A 20,148-nucleotide genomic window follows, 5' to 3' on the forward strand; every position below is an offset into this window, starting at 1 on the left:
CTATAAACACAGGCTGCCCAGTTGCTGGCTACCGTCTTTAAGCAGGATCCTTTTTTTTATTCAGGTTGTCTCGAGCGAGTTCGTCTCTTCGCAAAAACGTCTCTATGTAATTGTTTAGTCGATCTTATGCTCCAGTCTTCAATTGACTTTTTCTTCAGAACTTAGTTGAAGAATACCTTTATCCTTCTCCTCTGCATTACGAAATCCAAGTTCCATTAAGGGGTCATAGGATGAGCTCCGGGAAAGCTAGGCAACGTACTTGTTCGGATTTTTTCGAAGATAACGACTCCTATTGAAATCAACTACACATAATTACTTCAATTCAACTTTAGGATCATCTCTTGTCGACAAATCCAATTTATTCTTAGTAAAAGAGTCTTTCCGGTTTTCTAAATATTCTTTTATGAGGGTTAGAGTTTTTTCTCTACGCTTCATATACGACAAAAAACCTCAACACGTTCTAGGAATAGATTTTCACTAATTAGGAGTTTTTGTAATCGTTTTTAATATCATTATTTCGATGCCAATTTTCATTGAGAGCACCTTGATTTCATTATGAATAAAAACCAAGCTCAATATTTCACCAACTTCAAGGATGAAAAATCTTCCCAGTAAATTTAAATAAATGATTAATTGGCGGTAGCCTGCTGACTGAATGATCCTGTTAAATGGAACAATCGGATTTGCGTACAATTATTTCCTTTTTGTTTTAATTTTATTAGCACGTTGTGCAATCTTTTAAATAAATGGTATTTCCACGTTCATCGCTATGTGATTTGTGGGTTTTCGATCAAGATAGAGTAGAGAAGATACGCAACCAACAATAAAAAATATCTCTCGACACGAAACCATACCAAGCAGACACCCAGCCAAGCAGTCGTCATTTCGCACTTAATTATTTAGGAAGCTTGCTCAGCACCATTGGCTTGCTTACTAGCACGAGGGCATCTGACTACTTTAGCCATTTTTATCCCACTGAATAATTTATAAATTACCGCTGGGAAAAATGTCAATTAGGTACGTAACGCGTCGACCACCCAATAGTTCAGTGTCTTCTTTATGGAAAGGTAAGAAATGAACGCACGCTTTACAACCCTTTTCAACCCAGTCCGAGCATCTTTGGGTATCTTAGAGTGTCTAGGTGCGTCACAAACCTCAACATCTTCAGACCATATGGTAGCGTCCATTGTGACGTCTGCCGTTGTAAAAGACAAAAATCGTTTCGTTTTGAAAATGTTGTCCTTTCTCTAATTCTGTGTTTGTTGGCAGCTTCTAATTAAAGTGATCCATGGGTAAGCAGAATTAGTTGCCTTCAATCCCAGGGAAAAAACACCAACCAATAAATCAACATGTGGTCCCTTGGAAGCGTTGGGAATGTTTTTAAACGGTGGCGAGGATTATAAAAAGACTGGAGAAATTCCAAGAATGCTCTCGGAATCCGCCCGAATTTTAACTGATGGCTTCCACTGTTCGATGTGGATGTTGTTTGCAGAATTCATAATTGGCTATTTTTACTGCTTCTTCCGGGGACCATATGAATGCGTCTCCAGAAAAAATCAGTTTAAATTTTTAATCATATTAGGACGAGTTAACGGATGGTCCGGTACTGCTGAATATGGACGATGAGGCGGATGTTGCTGGCAAGCATGGTATTGATACGGCCCCAATCTGACGTTGCTGATATTAACTACATGTGCTCCGTCGGAGACTCTTCCTGGAACTGAATAAATATTAAGCCAATAACATAGGGTTATTAATCCATTTCCAAGGAAATGTTTTCCAACAGAAAATTCTCCGATCATATGCCCAACATAATTCAAATCCGTTTACCAACAATGTGGAGCATGTGCATAATAGTATCAGAGTTTATGTCCGACATACGTAAGTCAACTTACTACACATCAGTTAGTACTAAATCGCCCTTAATAAAATAAATAGAAACGTCTTGAAACGAAATCAAAATTAATTGATAGCTGGAATATGTATGAACACGGAGAGGCTATGTACACATGTACATGAAATTGTTGAGATGTTGGACACAGATGCATCGGTACCGGCAAATCTCGGTTCCCGGACCATTTGAGGCAATCGCCAATTATTCTATTAAGCGACGCTGCGGTCTGATCTTCATAAGAAGTTTTTAAGACATCATAAAATAGTTATCCAAGATGGCATTGGGCACTGGTGAAGTGGATTATGTATTTTGTTTGACCGATTCTAATCTGTGGGATTTGCCCTTAAAGGACTTAGGGTGAGGAAATAAGAAAATTAGTTTTAAGACCTACTCTGAATGCGAGAATGGGGAATCGCAAACATTCCAGCGAAAGCAAACAAACTAATAGGTTGTTGGACATGAAATTGCCGATTTGGTACTAAAATTTGAAACGACTCTAAAGCTTACAAAAATTTATTTAATTAATCAAAATAGGTGCCAGTCGAGTCAGACTCAAGTTATAGCGCGTCAAAGATGGAGTACACCAAGGAATTCGCCATATTTTACATTTTTACTACCTGGGAGGTAAAAAAGCAACGAAGGCGGTCGAAAAAATTTGTTTATGGGCCCGATACTGTAACGATTCGCACAGCACAGCGTTGGTTCAATCGGCTTCGTTCTGGTGTAGTGGATGCCGAAGATACATCCCGTAGTGGTAGGCCAATCGTCGAAATCATCATGTGAGCATTCGCTCGATTGGCCAGAAACTGGGTAAGGACCATAAAACCGTTTGGAACCATTTGCAGAAGATTGGATTCCAAAAAAAGCTGGATGTTTGGGTGCTACACGAGTTGAAGGAAAAAAATCTCTTGGACCGAATCAACGCCTGCGATGCATTGCAGAAACGGAACGAATTCGACCCACTTTTGAATTGGATGGTGACTGGTGATCAAAAGTGGATTACGTACGAAAATCTCAAGCAAAAAAGATCGTGGTCGAAGCGTTCGCCTCAAAAGAGGCTTGCGAAAACTGGTTTTATAAGAGGGGGATAATGGAGTTGCCTTCTAAATAGCAACAAGTTTGCGAACAAAACGGCGCATCTTTGACTTAAATCGGATAATTCTAAGTATGTTAAATAAAGCGTTAAAATTCGATCACAAATACGACATTACATTTTCCTCAACCCCCTAATATCCACCTTTCATTACATGTCACTATTCTGTGCAAAAAGGGATTGCTTCTGTTGCGGGAGAGTAAAGAACTGCAAATTTCCATTCGAAGCACATTTCCAAGTTGTTGCAAGTGCCGGGAAACTGTCGAATAGTGTAGGACCAGTTCCTGTGCAATGTTTCTCAAAGACTGACATGTGTCGGATTCGACTAGCAAACGCAGATCGTAGTTGTCAATCGATGGCCCTGTATGTCCACGTGACTCACTTTGAAGGTTTACGTTGCCTGACCGGAATTTTTTGAACCAGCGCCGTGTGGTTCCTTCGCTTACCGTATCAGCTCCAAATGCGCTGTTAACGTTCCTGGTCACCTCCGCTGCTTTAAGACCGAGTTTGAACTCATATAGAAAAAGTATACGTTCTTGGCTCTTTTCCATCCTTTTTTTCTTTTTATTCACTGTTATCACAATGGTGATCAAAACTGAAATGACTTCTTGATTAAAAGTAGGGGTATTTATACTTCATTATCCGGCACCAACAGCACCAACTGGTGGTAGTTTGATACAGCAAAATCGCAACTAACTTCACTTGATTGCCAAATCGGCCATTTCACATGCAACAACTTAATACAAGTATAGTACGTAATACATAATAAATGAAGCAGAAATATGTAGCTTTCAAAGAGGTGTAACTCTGGACTTCGAAACTGCAAACTTTTACTTAAAGGGGATCTTCAAGCGGCCAAATGAAGGAGTTTTCAAATGGTAACAACCGGGAAATAGTTCGAATACAGTCTACCGATGAAAGCCTCAGCACTAGATAAGAATAGATGTGCAAAGGGTGTTATATCAAGTCTTTTTACAGCGGGAAGACTAGAAGTGGATAAATGAGACGACAAATTATAGGATATTACATACGCTGAAACATCTAACTAAGATAGTTGCTAGCTAGCAAGGTAGCTGTTAATGTTAAAATTTTTTAAAAAATAACTGGCATTAAGATAGTTTTGGATTGCATGGATCAAGATGGTGTAACATAAGTCACTTGGAAAGGGATCAACTGCTAAACCCTCTTCTGTTGAACAAGGATACTAAATAGCGAATGATCATAAGCATTCAGACTCGTTAAATGCTATAAACCCGCAATAGGGGCGAGGCTTTATAAAACACTTGACTCGAGAGGCTGAGGAAATCTTTATCAACCGTAGAAATCACTTGGATCTTCGCAAAAGCGGTGATCTCAACGAATAACGACCAACGGACCAACGGAAATACTAAGGAAGCATGTAGTCATCCCTGACTTGAGCGGAATATCGCGAGAGGATTGGCTTGACGGATTTCTTTTATTTGAGCATTTTTTGTATATTTATTTCGTTATATAATTTTTCTTTTAACTATTTCAAGCTTCTTTTTACGGTGCGATATGGTGCACATTTTTTCAAAATTGTTCGACGTTAGAAATTTTCGAATATCTAATATTGGATTAGATGGATTGGATTGGAAAATTTTCTGACAAATCGTCCTCGTTAATGTTTTTTCCCGCGCCCGGGTGGGAATGCTCCCTTCGAGATGTTGGGTTGGTTTGGTTTTTTCTTTGGCCGGAGATGAATGAGACCAGACATTGTGCGACCAGTGTTAGAGCGCTGAAGAGTTCCACCAGTACTGAGGATCCCATTGGATTTTGTACTTATATATTTTTTATTTGTTCTATACACAATTTGAAGTAAAAACAGTTTGAGTTATCATCGGCACTGAATTGTAGAAATTATACCGGCATAGTTCCAGAAGTTCATCATGAGCAGCATTCTTGACCATTTGTTGGGATTTAAAGGGGAGTAGAAGTTTGCGACTTTCAACTGTTAAAGCGACCTGCAAGCACCTTAGATACATTGCCAAGCAATTGCTATAAGAGAGCCAACCAACGCCTAGAATTACATATCGGATACCATTTTGTCTCGAATTTCAATTCTAACGGAATTGGTCATTAGAAGTACCGGGCGTCTTTAAGGAGAGAGTACATAGCAGAAAAGTAACTGATATTCAAATGATCGTTGTAATCTATGTTTCACCTATTTTGTATATCGCTCGTGGTAAATTTTCGATATATTTTGTAGTCCATTCTTCCATTTTTTCTTCTCACGGCCCGTCATTCGTGTATTTGGGAAGCTTCCTGGACTCATGGAAAAATCAGCAAGAATCGATTATTTTATTTCTAGTTAATTGCCGGAAGAAGCTTATTTCAACTAAAGTTTTATATCGGCTGCGAAATGCTAACAAAAGGTGTTGACAGGAGAAATAAGACTAAATGAGTGCAATGAGGATCCGATCTATTGCTGACCCTCCATCCTTCGTTTGAAGGTAGGTCCGAGTCGTCCGGCTCTGTGGCGCTTTACTTTATCAATGGACGATAGTTTTGCTACTATTCGCGATTTTTTTTTGTGCTTATTCAAAAGCGACTGAAATGTGCAAGGGATCATTTCACATTGCCGAAGCTGGCTAGCACAGAAGCATGCAAGCGCGTCTTGATCAGGCATTGGTCTTGAACTGCACGTAGGCGCCGGCGAACTTCAACATCATCAATGACGCAACAATCGGTATCTGGTCTAGGCCTGCCTCAATAAGGAACTCTAGATATTCCGGTTTGCACCGAGGTCCACCAATTTGATATCCCTAAAAACTGTCTGTCGTCCTGGCCTACCTCATCGCTCCATCTCAGGCAGGGTCTACCTCGTCTTCTTTCGGCGAACTGGTGCGGTCAATATCGGCCAACTTTCAAATCTTACCGGGCAAGTTCTCAAGGACTTGAGCTCCATGGAAAAATGAATAATAGTAGGTCGCATAATTTCCACCTCGAGCCCGATGTTTTGGCATAATTTTTATCCCGTGCCCGGATTTTCACCCTTATGATATGATATGATTATGCTTTTGGATTTTTAATACGTTTAAGAGGTTATGGTACAAAATGAAAAAGTTTCAGAAAACAAAGAATTTACAATAGCTTTTATTATGGACAGTAAGTTCAAACGACCTGAATAAGGACAAATTTTAAATATCTAGTTGGTCTGTCTGACTAAAGGCAACCCCAGTGAACTAGAGGCAGTTTCAAATTGCATGTTTACGAAACGTTGTTTCTGCCAATAGCGCCACACAGAATTTTATGCCACTCGACGCATTAACGGCGTTAGACCTGCCTGCGGTGGTTTGTCTAAAATGTGAGAATGCAACTTTTCTGAACACGAACATGAAGTTGAGATTGCTAAATGCTTTTAGTGCTACTATATGGGAGTAGCCTTTCATATGCTCGAAAACTGCGTGCTTCTGTCAACACTTGTTACGTGTTATCGAGCTTAGATACCTGTAAATCTGTTGATGATATGGCGGAAGTGGCAGTAGATAGGTTATACATTTAGAAAAAGTGACCACTCATTGTATGGCGTAGACAATTCACTATCCCAAGATGGCCGTCGAGTGTTGGCGCAGAGCAGTTCAGGTGGACTGCAAACTTCTCGGGAATCCCTGGAGGGGATTGAAACATATTTTAGCAAACTGTCGACGATAGCACGTAGGCGTAGATGACTGAATTACGGATGGGTAAATGGCAACAATATATTATATTACAAATATCACATATAACATAGTAGATGAGAAAGAACAGTCAATTCACTACCCACGAAAGACATAAAACGTGTTCTAAGTGATTTTCACGTAAAAATTAAAAAAATTAAAAATTAAATATAAAATGGTCATCACGGATCGAGAGAAGGAAATAGCCTGGAAGTTGAATCGGAGTTGAGCAAAGATTAGGTAGAGAGAAAGAAAAGCACGAGTACTACATTAAGACAAATGCAACCATTGTATAATAAAAACGAATAAAAATGGCCTTACGGTAATGAGGCATCAACATTAAAATACAAGAAATCCCCTTATGTTAAAAAACTGGAGTTCGTAATCGAAATTTTTTCCGATCAGCTTAGACCTGAATGAGGTGCTTTTCGTCAAATATAATTCTCACTGATGGCGTTTTTGCGAATGCACTAGCTGAGCATCAGCAGCTGCAAACCAATTTCGGTTACGATGCTTTCGATTAGTTATCATTGTCCTGATGATTTGAGCAAATCAAAGCAGTAGAAAACAAGCTTGTCGCTGGAGTTAGTCGGCTAATGGCGAATGTTGGGGCCCTATATCTACAAGTAAACATCTTCTTATGGGAGCAACGCAATTTGTTCTGATCTCCGGTGCGTATGGGCGGATACCCTTGACAAGGAGGTGTGTCGCAAGCGCTTTGCCAAAGTGCAGAGGCGGGAAGTTTCTAATGATGATCGCGGGAATAATCCCTGTTGCCTTCCTTGCTAAGGAAAGTAAAACCATCTAACCATCGGCAGCCGCAAAGAAGAAGACTTAAGAGAGGCAGTTGCCCGCGAAAAACGGCAACGCGCACTAACCGAGTGGCAACTCTCTTGACAAAATGAGTCAAGAGGCAGATAAACTGCAGGGGTCATTGGGAATTTAGATCGATAGATGAAATGACACGATGATAAACTTGATTATTTCCTTACCCAACTTCCAAGGGAACATGAATATTTTCAGTCTTACCTACACAAGACTGGGAAGGTACGATCTACTAACTGTGTGCTCTGCAATGGAGTGATGGACAACACCGATCACACCTTTTTCTCTGATCGAAAGTTCGATTGGTTTCGTCAGCATTTTTATGAAGAACGAGGAAGCTCTCTAGAGGCAACGTGTTCAAAGAGATGCTGAGGAGCACTGGTAGATGGAGTCGCTTTGTACATTATGTTCGGGTTCTTGTTGTTGCGAAGAAGACTGAGCTCGACCGGTGAAAAGACTGGATGACAACGGTCTCTTTGAATTACCATCTTCCTTCCCTTTGATGAATCGAATTGAAGACTCCCTAAGCCGGAAAAACGGAAGGGCCAGTCTGAAGTAATGTGTCAAAATAATCCAAGCTAGTTCTCTGATAACGGGGAGGTGTTTAATTGCTATGTAAAAAGTATAGAATGATATCACTGCTACATTTGTCCTACAAAGAGAGAAGAATATATGGTTGCCTTGGGTTCCCGCGGGTTCGCGTTGATTTTAGGTTTAGAAGGTCTACAATAAATGGTATATTCTTCGTGAAACAGGTGCTTTCAGAATGTTGTGAAAACTTGATCCGGCAAACAGGTATGGTATTTTGATAAGACTATCACACACTTATTTCTCACTGTATTGGAAATTTACTATTTCTATGTATTAAATTTAAATGATCAGCTGCACGAGATGCCAAAACCATGGTAGCCAAATTGTTCATAGCTCTTTCAGGCATGGGTGGTGGAATTCTTGAAATTTCTTGCGGAGTGGTTTCTAGGATAAACTTTATGACTACATGTTCTGTCTGCCTATCTGTCTGGTAGCCACATAAAAGATAGTCACAAGGTGCCACCTCTGGCAGGAAATAATCATTCAATATCCGGCTAATAATACAGGTTCAAAATATGCCATGCCATACTCTTACTCTCTCAATGTGTAGAGGTCACTGATGAAGATGTAGGTTACTGGCGTCCTTTATCGAAAATATTTTTTGTTTACCGTCCCTAATGAATGAAATTGGATCTCATTGCACACGCTCACGTCTCTTAACACTTCTAACGTCCTTTCTGCGAACGTGAATCGTCCCTCCGACGTAGTTCGTCAACCGGTTGTAAGAATCTGTGAAGTTTTCGGTCGGTTATCCGAAAGGTCAAGCCCATAACCCATAACTCTCTGAAAATACGCCCTTAAAAGTTCAGAGAAGGATCCGCTCCGAAAACGACCTGACGTTGAAGTTTTAAACGCGTTTTTCTACAAATGACATGTTTAAAACCGGTGGTCAAAATTTCTCGAAAACTACTGAGTCGATCTTTTTGAAGCTTAGTAGACTAGAGTTCTGAGATACTTCGATCAAACACTAGTTTTTACTGTTATCTAACTAAATTCATTGACATTTTTTGGTTCATATGATCCAATTCGCCACAAATTTGGTCACGGCAATATATGTGCTGAAAAAGAAAGATTTTACACCTGCTCTTTATACGTATGGTGAGCCCCCTTAAAATCCGGTTGAAAATGATGTCATTCGCAGAAGTCCATAAGCAAAATATTAGAAAATTCTGTCACTTCGAGTGTGTTCACGAAGTGCATAACAAAAAAACAAAAATTCCAATTTCTTCACCTTATGCTTAACTTGACTGTCAAAAGCGGGACAGACAAAATGACGATCTCCCTGTGTACACCCGTCAACGTCATTCACGCTTTGACATTTTGAACCTGTGGAACTCAATTTTGGTTTCAACATTCTTGCTGATGTTTGATCAAGCACTGGCATTTCCTGGTTGCTTAGCTCGGCAATTTGAACCCCTGAAATCACGTTTCACACGAAAATCAACAATCCTCCTTCCTTGCTAATGTTTCCAAACAATTTGTTGGGGGTGATTAAAACCAGCCCACGATCACTGAATGAAATATTATTAGACTATTTGCAGAGAATAATCTATGAGATTCGGGAGAACTGTACAGTCATTTACACTGTATGCTGGCATGTATGCCAAATCCTCATGTGTCTGAGTCGATAAATTAATGATGTTGTGTTACTATTGGAATGAATTTGCATCTGCTGATCTTCATGATCAATTTAAATTTATTGATGCAATTCGTTATTCTATACAGATATTGACAATTCCGCATTGGATTGTGGTTTTTGTATCGGTCTTATTAGGGGAGAAATTGTTTGTTGTATTCATTGAAAATATTGTCTTATATTGCCTGTGAGTGTTGTCAAAAAATATTTTGAATGTCCTAAGACTATTGTTCCAGTTTTGGTTATGAAGTTGCTTCATTTGGTGGAAATGTCTAAAGAAGGGAATAGCCCGTTGCCTGCTTACTACATGTGTATAAAATTGGGTCTAGCCTATCGTAATTCTACACCTTTTCAATCTTGCCGAAAGTGGACTGCATGGAATTATAAAAAGAAGCAAGGTTTTCTCGAACTGATGAGAATGACTAGAACTGATCTCGTGGGCAGTCTATGGAGCGAAATTAAATTATTAACCTTCATCGTTGATTCAAGTGTATATTACAGTTTAACCCTATCTGCAACGTTTGTAACTTCTTGTTTAATTCTTTTTTTCTATTGGGAGAGGACAGTTAGCGGAAATATGATTCTTACGAATGAGTCAAGAACCAGGTCGGTTAAGGGTGTTTCCCGACTCGTTGCCCAACGAATTATATTGAAACTTTTACTTACTCACGGCTTTGAAGTATTGGAAATTTGCGTTAAATGTAGTACACCTATAAGGATTGTATATTAATTCGACATAAATGTTTGCTGGTCCTGTTTTTAGGACCCACGTAAGTCATGATTGCCGTTAGAGATACTGTCCCACAGAAAACCGCCTAATTACAGTTCATGACTTTACTGAGGTTGACCGTCGGCTTGATATTGATAAGGTGGAAGTTAGCCATAGAAGGGTTCGTCAAATCATCAAAGATCGTTTTGGTTTCGGAACGATTTTGTTGATGACTCAAAAGAAGATTATATAATTATAAAAATTCAAAGAAAACCGAAAATAATATCAGAAGGATGGGAAGAGTTTTTCGGGGTAGATAGTTACATTTAAGGAAACGTGGACACTTTCGGCACGCTGCTCCCAGGGCAGATGTGAGGCAGCGTCTGATGAGTTGCCTCTGTCCTGGACGAAACCGTCAGTAATTTTTGATTTTTTGATTTTTAATGCTTGGGGTGCTATACTCCAAACTAGGGATCCATGGACTAGAAAACGTGGGAGTAAGTTGCTCCTCATCTAGTCCGGTCCACCATCAAGTGGATGTGGACTTAGGATCCCGCATATCCTAAACAACTACCTAGCTTTAGCCTTAGTCTAGCTTAGACTAAAACAACTGGCGTTTTAGTCCTATAAAATTCACAACCTTGTCGTGTTTTTGCGATGATAAAAGGGAGCGTTTTTCCACCTATTGGCACTTTCGGTCACGCTGCTCCCAGGGCAGAGGTGAGGCAGCGTCTGATGAGTTGCCTCTGCCCTGGACGAAACCGTCAGTAATTTTTGATTTTTTTATTTTTAATTTTTTGGTTTCAGATGATCCAGCACCGACTTATGAGGGACCCCGTAATTTGATTTTGGAATAATTACTTCTATTGCTATATTTACTTAAAATTTTACACAATATTCCCCAAATATGTAAATGTACCGTTGGTTTAAATAAAGAGATTTTAATTGTCACGTCAATTGTTAAATATCCACCAACTCCGCCAACCCGCCTCTCTTCTTGCCTCGGTGTACTACACCATAATATCAAAGCCAAATCAATAGAAACCTCGCAAAAAATCATTTTTATTTTTAAATGTTGCTTCTAAGAAGACGAAATTGAAATGAAGTATGGTAAACGCATGGGCATACATTAGTAGTTTGTTTCAGCTATGAAAGCAGGAAGCCAGACTAGACTAGCGAGGTATAATATCTTCTGACAAACACAAAAACCACAATTAAATGCGGTATACTAACGCAATTGATCTCCCGATGTTAATCGTACTGGAAACTAGTCAACTGGGATTTCGCATTTCATTATCTCCAATATCCGATCAGTAAACGTTCGTTTAGCTAAAAGTAATGTAGCCCTACGTAAACTCAGGCAAGCACGGTGAATAAGTGGGCCTAAATATTTGAGTCCGTTGAAAATATTTGAAGAATTCATCATAGTCGAGTTCTTCTGGTTAGAGGATAGGACACTTTCAGAATGTCAATATACTGCACAGCGCCAAAACTGTCCTAAAATTGGTGTGAATTAGCAAAGTGGTGAACGAAATTAAAAGGTCTCCAAATTAGTAGAGGAAAGCATATATAAGTTCAGAAGCACCATCGGCGAAGCTCTACACGGACATATAGATGTTCCTAAGCGATCGCATCGATAGCAAGGACAACCATGAGATTACTATGAAGGAGGACACAGTCACGGAAATTCGCAATCATTATAAAATCGGAGAAGCATTATCTTTAAAGACAAATTTTTTTAGAAAAACGTACAAAAAATGCGCCACTTGTACTTCCTGCAGAAGAAGCTTTTGGAAGCAGGAGGAATAAAAATCTCTGAGTTGTCTGTCGTACCCACCCACACATTGATTATATAGTTGTTCAAATGGCTGGCATATAGACACTTGACCAAAAACTTAAAATTGAGAATGATCGGTTTAAACTGTGCAAGAAAAGAAGAGTTGAAGGCCGTATAACGAGGACTGCGACAGAAAACCATCGTGTATATACAGATAAATTTCAGTCACTGCTAAACTACTACGAAGTGCCGGGACTTAATGGTATTCCGAACAAAGCAAGGTCACTTGCTGCCCACACATAATTTGAGATGCCGACCATGGAAAAATGCTACGATGGTTCGGTTTTGTTATCAAAAGAAAACAATCGATCTGAATATCCCTCGTCGTATTCATGACATTGGCAAGTCATCTGGATACGATGGAAAAGATCCTAGAAGGAATAATTGTCAACAGATTGCCAGGGGTTGCTGAAAGTGAACGAATTCTGTCTAATATGCAGTTTGGATTCACGAATGCTCGCTTCATAGTTGATGCAATGAAGATGGTGGTGGATATGACAACCGCTGTATTGAAGATGAGAGATGGTCCTGGGAGTCAAGAGAGCACTACATAGTGAACATGTTGTATGTCTTCACCCAAGTGAAGCCATCGTCCATCAAAAGTCGCCCACTCTACCTGACGAACATAGTAACCAGCAACTTCATCAACAAGGACTTGAAATACGAGAGCAATGAAGATGCAAATTACTACCGTGTCTCACTTGGGATCCTTCAGGGTCGATGCTGGGTCATTCTTGTGAAACATTATGTACTATGTTGTCTTGCCGCGAATCTTGGAGTCAAGTACTTTGACTAGATTGGTATAACCACGAACGAAGCAATCTGGACGATCCGAAGCCGACTGGACTGCCCGTGGATCACGAAACTAACAGTAGTAACAAACCGGAAGAGTCTAGAAAACACCGAAGGATAAGTTGGATGCCAGGCCATAAGAAGGAAGTATGTAATTAAATGCTTAGGTGTATTGCTCGAAAACAAAGTAAACTTTACCATTGTAGGCCAGGCATTCGTTTGACTTTGATTTATGCCGTTCCTGCATGGACTGCGGCATTAACGAGCAAGGGAATCAGAGGTAGCCCCTTGCGGTTATATAGGATATGTGCTCTGACTATAATTAGAGGCTTTTGAAGAACATCTGATACGCAGTGTTAGTGATAGTCGGTTTGTTTCCGATAAACAGCACAGATGAAGAGATTTCACGAATTTGTATCAGGAGATCGATTACTTTAGTAGGTGTGAAAATGTTGAACGAGGAAATCAATGGTCAAATAGCATATCCGATAGGGTAGTCTCCATCACAGAGCCTGTGATTTTACCAGTTAACGCACTTACTATTACAATGGCTGCCATAAATAAATACACGACGATTTGTCAACATAACATAACCAACATGACTAATAAAAATGTGAACACCTCATGAATATACTGCCCTCTCCGGTCTAGTATTATATAAAACGAAAAACTTTGCTGGATTCTTCGAGGTTCTCGAAAGCCCCTTCATTTTAGGATATGACTTAGCTGAAACACGAAAAACTGATTCTGGGGGTATGGAGGCAGAATATTACATGAAGACGGGGAACACAAAAGTGCAAATTCTGCTCCAGCAATAAGCTTACATATTAGCTGACTGATGTGACAAAAACACCTTTTGTCATTGATTTCTACATAATCACTGATGCTGGTCAGTGTTATGATGCTGATCAGTCTAACTTGGGGTTGTGCCAACAAAATTAACTTAAATTTTTTTTTTCCAAACAAAGTGTTAACAAGCGTAGTCAACGTTCATCCACACGTTTGAAACAAGGTTTGTACAGGGATGCGCAAATACAGTTGGTTAATGAGGTTATTAAACAACATGCAATTAAGCATAGCCCCCGAGTACGTTCCATGAGAATAATTAAGTCCAAAAATTGACAAAGTTACGAATCTAGTCCACAAAGCTTTTCACCTATAGATGTAAACCCGAGATATATAAAGGAAGCTGCAGGATGGAGAAAATCACAGATATTGCTTAACAAGATGGGATTTTAGTGAGTAAAAATCACATACCCTCTACGTACGTTAACGCAGAAGCTGGTCTTTTAAAGACTTCCACCTCTTTAAAAAAATACTACCGTCGGAAGACGAATGACAGAAGGATAGCAGGCATTTGTAATATGGGTTTAGTTTAGCAAGTAGATGCTAGTTTTCCGTCCGGAAATCAAGCCACCCTTTCGAAGGTTAGGATTCATCCTACAACCATCATTGTAGGAAGTATTCTTTACTTTGCCATTTCCTTCTCACTTGTAAATAAGTTTTGAAAGTCAAATTCAGAATTTTCCAAATTAATTTCAATTCAAACTTTCCAAACTAAGTTCAGACTTTCACAAGTCAATTTCATAATTTTCCATTTCAAATTGAGACTTCTGAATTTCCATTTCAGAGTTTTTTCCATATTTCACTATCAAGTTTTATACCAACTTTTACCAATGGATAAGGATGCATCTGGAATTCTTTAAAAAAAAATGGGCTTCCTATCAATTTTCATTGTAAGAATATGCATTCTGCATATTCTCAAAAAAGTCAATCTATTCATTCTTTCAGATGTATTTGCAAATTATTGGTGGACAGATTGTTGAAAGACATTGTGTTTAGTACAATTTTAATAAATATGTTTTTACACATTTAAGTGTGATACATTTGGCACAGAAGACATTGGTGCTTCAGAAGTTATTTGTAAATGCTCTTTCAAAAACAAAAAAATTGGTCCATTCCTTTGAGAAAAATAAGATTTCTCGTCGATTGGTCATGAGAGTTAACAAAACACAACGGCAAACTGGTAATGGGTAACGAAGTTGTTATGGCCAAATTAAAAATATGCCTAAGCGGTCTGTGAAAGTATCCAACAGGTCCTCGGCCTTTAATGGGTACCCGCGACGTTTTACTGGAGGAGGGGTCAAAAATACAATCCAAACCCTCCAACCAAATATGAGCCTGGTGGCAAAAATATAAAAGACCAGACATGTCCAGGCTCCTATTCAATTATCTGTCCTATACCTACTATTGTTACAGAAAATCGGGGCAGAGGCAAACTCATCAGCCGCTGCCTTGTCACTGACTCAAAGCGGCTATAAGATGTTGGCTTACATATATCGACCGAAAACTGTCGGTATAATTTTGAGGAATAACTTATGTTACTCCTTTCTCCTATTACATGGACCACTCTTTTCTGGGCCAATAACCGACTTTTGGAAAAATGTATTACTGACAGTTTCATTCGCCGGGTGACAGAGCCAAGGTTTACTAGTTTTTCTTTATAGCAGTTGATCAGGAAAGGTAAAGGACATTTAATAAATAGTTTCTTACATTTATTTTTCACCCAGCATCATAATTTTAAAGGATTTCCTATTTCCGTTTTAGTCAGATGGTGTTTACCATAATAGCAAGTGTAAATTTGAAGTTATTGCGTTCGAAGGAAGAGACGTTTGCATATCGACCAGTGGACTTGGACTTCTGTATCTAGTTCTTCTTCTTCTTTTGCTTCAGCCCTTGTCCCGTTCACAAGCGGAGTCGGCTCACTTTTGTATCTAGTTGAAGGAACTATTATATATTTCACAGCATCATTAGTCGGTGGACGACATTTCAATACCTCATTTTGATTATTTAAGATACTCTGCAGTTGAAAACACACTGATGGATCACTATACCGTCTACTTTCATGTGAAATTTCTAAAACAAGTTTTGGGAACCTACGATATTTCGATTTAACGTTGACGGGGTAATTCTTCCGACATTAATCCTGTTCAAAATGCCCAGAGCTATTCAAACATCATTCTTCTCCTATCTATCGAAACATCATTCTTCTCCTAACTGATGATTAGATGATTTAATGGGAAATACCTCAAATATAGACGGTTTCTGCTTTTTCAGTAGCACGTCAAGGACGTGTAGCCCTCATGAAAGGAACAAGTGGTTCACGAAATATCGGTATATGCAAATAAAATAAATGACTCTACCGAAAAGCAAAAACAGTCTAATTATTTCAAATACAGGTTTCCTTTTTTTGGGTAAAGAGGAATTTATTGAAAAACCGTATTTCGGGGACTAGCTGTTTTCTTCTTCAGTGTTTGTCTTGGAAAAACTGATTCCTGAAACTCAAGGAAGCATTGAAGAATGGAACAATTAATTTCCGAAATTCGGCATTTGTTTAATAAATATCTTTGTAGGTGCGAAGAAGAATAACAGGACCTAACAAAGTTAAAGATGACCCCACTAAATAATGACATTGAGTAAGAAATTGTTAAATATTTAATAACAAGTCGGGAAACCGGAAGCTAGGCGCTTCGTTTGAAAGGTTTTGTAAATTTCTTTTATAAAGAGATTTGAATATGCATTTGTCCCACTAGTACGTAGCACGTAATAAAATATATGCATATATTATGTGAAAATATCCACTTTCCAGTGATATTGACATTCAAAGTGTTAAATTTGCACAGAATCGATAGTTTTGACCTATTATAACTCTGTTAGTAATAGTGCGATTTTTACCAAATTTGGTGGGATTATGCTCTATGCTGTAGCCTAAAATTTCTAGGATGAACTTAAGTGGCGTTTTCCTGCCAATTATTAAAAATTATAGTAATGTACTATTATTAACTTTGTTTGAACAAATATCGGTATGGAAAGTATTTCGGAGCCTAGGCACCATATAGCGGCAGACTCCTGATTTTTTTCAGATTTTTCGGTTGGGTAGTTTCGGAGAATGGGTCCGCTAAAGAAATGATCACTTTCAACCCTCCGCACTCCCCACCTTTCAAATAAATATCAAAACTAAGACCGGCTTTGGAAAGCACTAACCGAAACCTTTCATTTGATATCCTATATGACCATATTTGATGAATTAAATTCGACATAAAAAGATATAATTCACTGTATGTATGAGCGTAGGAACTGTGATCCTACCTTTCTACCAAATTTGGTGTAAATCGCTATAACCGTTTCCGAGAAAAATGTGTGTGACCGATAGACAGACAGCCAGACAGTAAACCGATTTTAATAAGGTATTCTTTTACACAAAACCTTAAAAATGAACAAGTAAAAATTGCAAAAATCAAATACTTAATTTTTTTCCACTCTCGAAATTATGTACTTTTTTAGCAAAGAAAAACGAAATTTTGAGATTTTTTATTGCTCCTATTTGGAGGATTACAAACTGTGAATATATAATATACAAAGCGTTCCATATTCACTTTGTAAGCAAAATGGTAGTTCAAAAAAAAGGTCCTTTTGTAGCTATTTCAAACATTTAGTAAGAATAGTAAGTTAGAATACTGAAACCATTTTATATATATTTTCTAAATTCTTAACTTGAATTTGAAACACATAAATTTCTACTTCTAAAGCAATCCTACTATCAAAACTTATACAAACCTTGTTTTGACTGAGAGCGAGGAGCAACAGACGCAAAAAAAAATTCTTTCTGCGATTTTTCCACTAAAAGATAGTAAACACTTTCTATTTTCTCAGAATGTAAAATATCAAGGTTGAATAGCACAACACAAATATTTTCCTAGTCCAAACACGAAGCACTAACACCGAATGAATTTCAAAAAAATCAATGGATCCAAATCAACAAACTAATTTAAATAAACTCCTCGAAAGAATATATCACCTGGCAAATCACTGGTAATCCTCAGGTATAATAGCCCATCATTCACTAATTACGTTCACACCTTCCCATCATCAAATTATTCAGAGACAATCATCACCACCTCGTTCAAACCGCCCACTCCAAGAAGGGCCGAGACCGAATATCCTCACAGACGAGTTTCAAAAACAGGCGTACTTCGGCGACCTTCAAAAGCCGCTGGGGCTCAAAGAAGCCGCGGCTGAGGATAACGATAAGTGGATCTTCGCGAACGCGAACTGAACGCACCAAGGAACCAGCACACTCACAAGCAGAAATATCAAAACGACATGGACCGCGTCCAACTCAACACTGATTGTTCGTTTGCGACTGAGAGGGTGGATTTGGATTTGGACGCGGTGCGCTAAGAACCGCGTACTCTATGCTCGGCGCAGCCTACGATAGTCTGCCAAGCGTGCGTCGATCACTCCGTCTCCATATGAGCCCATCCATCCAACAGTCCATACGTCCATACGTAACATATGAGCTGCACACCCGCAGTATTCCCAACCATATTCGTGACGCAGGCGTACGGGAACATCACACATGATGTAGGTTTGTAACATTCAAATGTGCATACTCAATGCGCTGCAGGCAACGAGGTCCTTTTGCAAGGCAATGAGCTTGGGCTGGAGATCCGTCCGGCCGGAATTGTTCAAAAAATATGTCGCATCATCTCCGGGATGGCACTGAAGTGATCATCACATGTTGGTCCTCAAATTTGACGAGGGACGGGTAATTTATGCCAATCATGCATGCATCAAAAGTACAAATATCTAAAATTACATTTTTCACGGAGCGGATGGAGTTTTCCGAGGCCCCTATCAGAGTGTCGCTGTTTGAAGTCTCATCAACGAAAACACGATCCAATTATTCGAATGGCGATCGACACGGAGAAGGCTTGTTGGCATTATTAATGTTGACAAGATTATTTGAGAATTTGACACTGATCGCGTGATAATACCAGATTAGAATGATAAATTAGCACTTTATTTGCTCTTGGTGATATCAATCGGTTGGATGAGGTCGTACATGATACTCCTGCGCAGCAATCAATTAGAGCCAAAATAATTCTAGAGAAGCTCAGGTAGGCGTTTTGTTAAAGATTTCATTGAAGGGCGACTAAAAGGTGAAAAGGCGTTAAAAAGGATAGATTTATGTATACTATTTATTATACTCGTATGTGTATCATATGCTCAAATGCGTATATTCGATTGGTAAACTGGTCTCAAGAAATGTATTACGTCCGCCTACTACAATGAAGGCTTTTAACAGAAACAGATTTGTATTTAATTTTAGGATAATATTTCAAAAAGATTTGTGCAGAAGATATTATATATGTATGTTTGTAGGTTCTTAAGCTAAAGAGGGGCTATGCAAATATTACAAGCGGCTAATATAGTTTTTATTTGGCCAAATGGAATCCATCCGATCGGAGGATTCCTATTACCACGGGAGACGTGGCTTTAATAAATGGATTTGCAGTCGCTTAAATAGTGGAACTGAAAAGGAATTTGTAGTGAACACGGGAGCAACCTCAACGCTCCAAAGAAACTTTCGAATAGACTATTGTCAATCAGAAGGGCTGAGCTTATTCAGTAATGCATAAAAGGGGCCAATTTGGGCCGCTCAAACTCATTAAGACGTAACTGCAGTTCCAGCAAAGCACCTGCCGACACCGCGTTTTTAAATTCTTTGTTAGCCATTCCATGGAGATGACAAAACCCCTTTCTTAAGTTTATTTTAGTTTACTGGGAGGTGCGGCAGCTTCAAGCACTCAGGCTCTTATTAGGCTCATTGTACTATCCTCGGGGATCGCCTATTCAATGCACTCTCTCCTACAGCGTTCACAGGCTTTCGCAAATTTAAAAACATTCTCAAGAGAAGAAAACTTTATCAAGGTACCTTCGTCTGAGATCTGGTGAAGCCGGCAGGGCCGTCTCTTCCTCCTTCTTACATTGGGTGGATATAATCGAGACCACTACTCCATTTTTAAAGTCAGTTCAATGTCTCTCTGTCTGTCTGTCAGTCCGTCTGTTTTTTTTTTTTTTATGGATGGAGGTGGAAATCTTAGAAAGACATTGCCGCGCCAGGTTGCAGCAGCGTGTGGGATTCTCACCCACTAAAACCACCCCCACTTTCTCCTTTTTCCTTCCCCGCGGGATCGCCGCAAAGCATTACTTCGCGGGGTGGACTGGGCTTTACGCGACCACGCCTTCCG

At 39.2% G+C, this 20,148-nt stretch overlaps 1 protein-coding gene across 3 annotated transcripts in view; it reads right to left on the reverse strand.

Annotated features, from left to right (window-relative positions):
• LOC119657492 (fibroblast growth factor receptor homolog 1-like) overlaps positions 1 to 18,322 on the reverse strand; it is a 100,527-nt gene extending 82,205 nt beyond the window's left edge. The window contains exon 1 of one of the 3 annotated variants that reach the window (XM_038064416.1): positions 17,913 to 18,322. The gene's annotated coding sequence lies outside the window, so the exon portion shown is untranslated. Of the gene's footprint in view, positions 1 to 17,671 lie in introns of all 3 variants that reach the window. The other 2 variants (XM_038064415.1, XM_038064417.1) reach the window with 2 other exon arrangements.
• Positions 18,323 to 20,148: the final 1,826 nt, after the last annotated feature.

This window comes from Hermetia illucens, chromosome 5, assembly GCF_905115235.1.
Source record: "Hermetia illucens chromosome 5, iHerIll2.2.curated.20191125, whole genome shotgun sequence".
Taxonomy (NCBI): domain Eukaryota; kingdom Metazoa; phylum Arthropoda; class Insecta; order Diptera; family Stratiomyidae; genus Hermetia; species Hermetia illucens.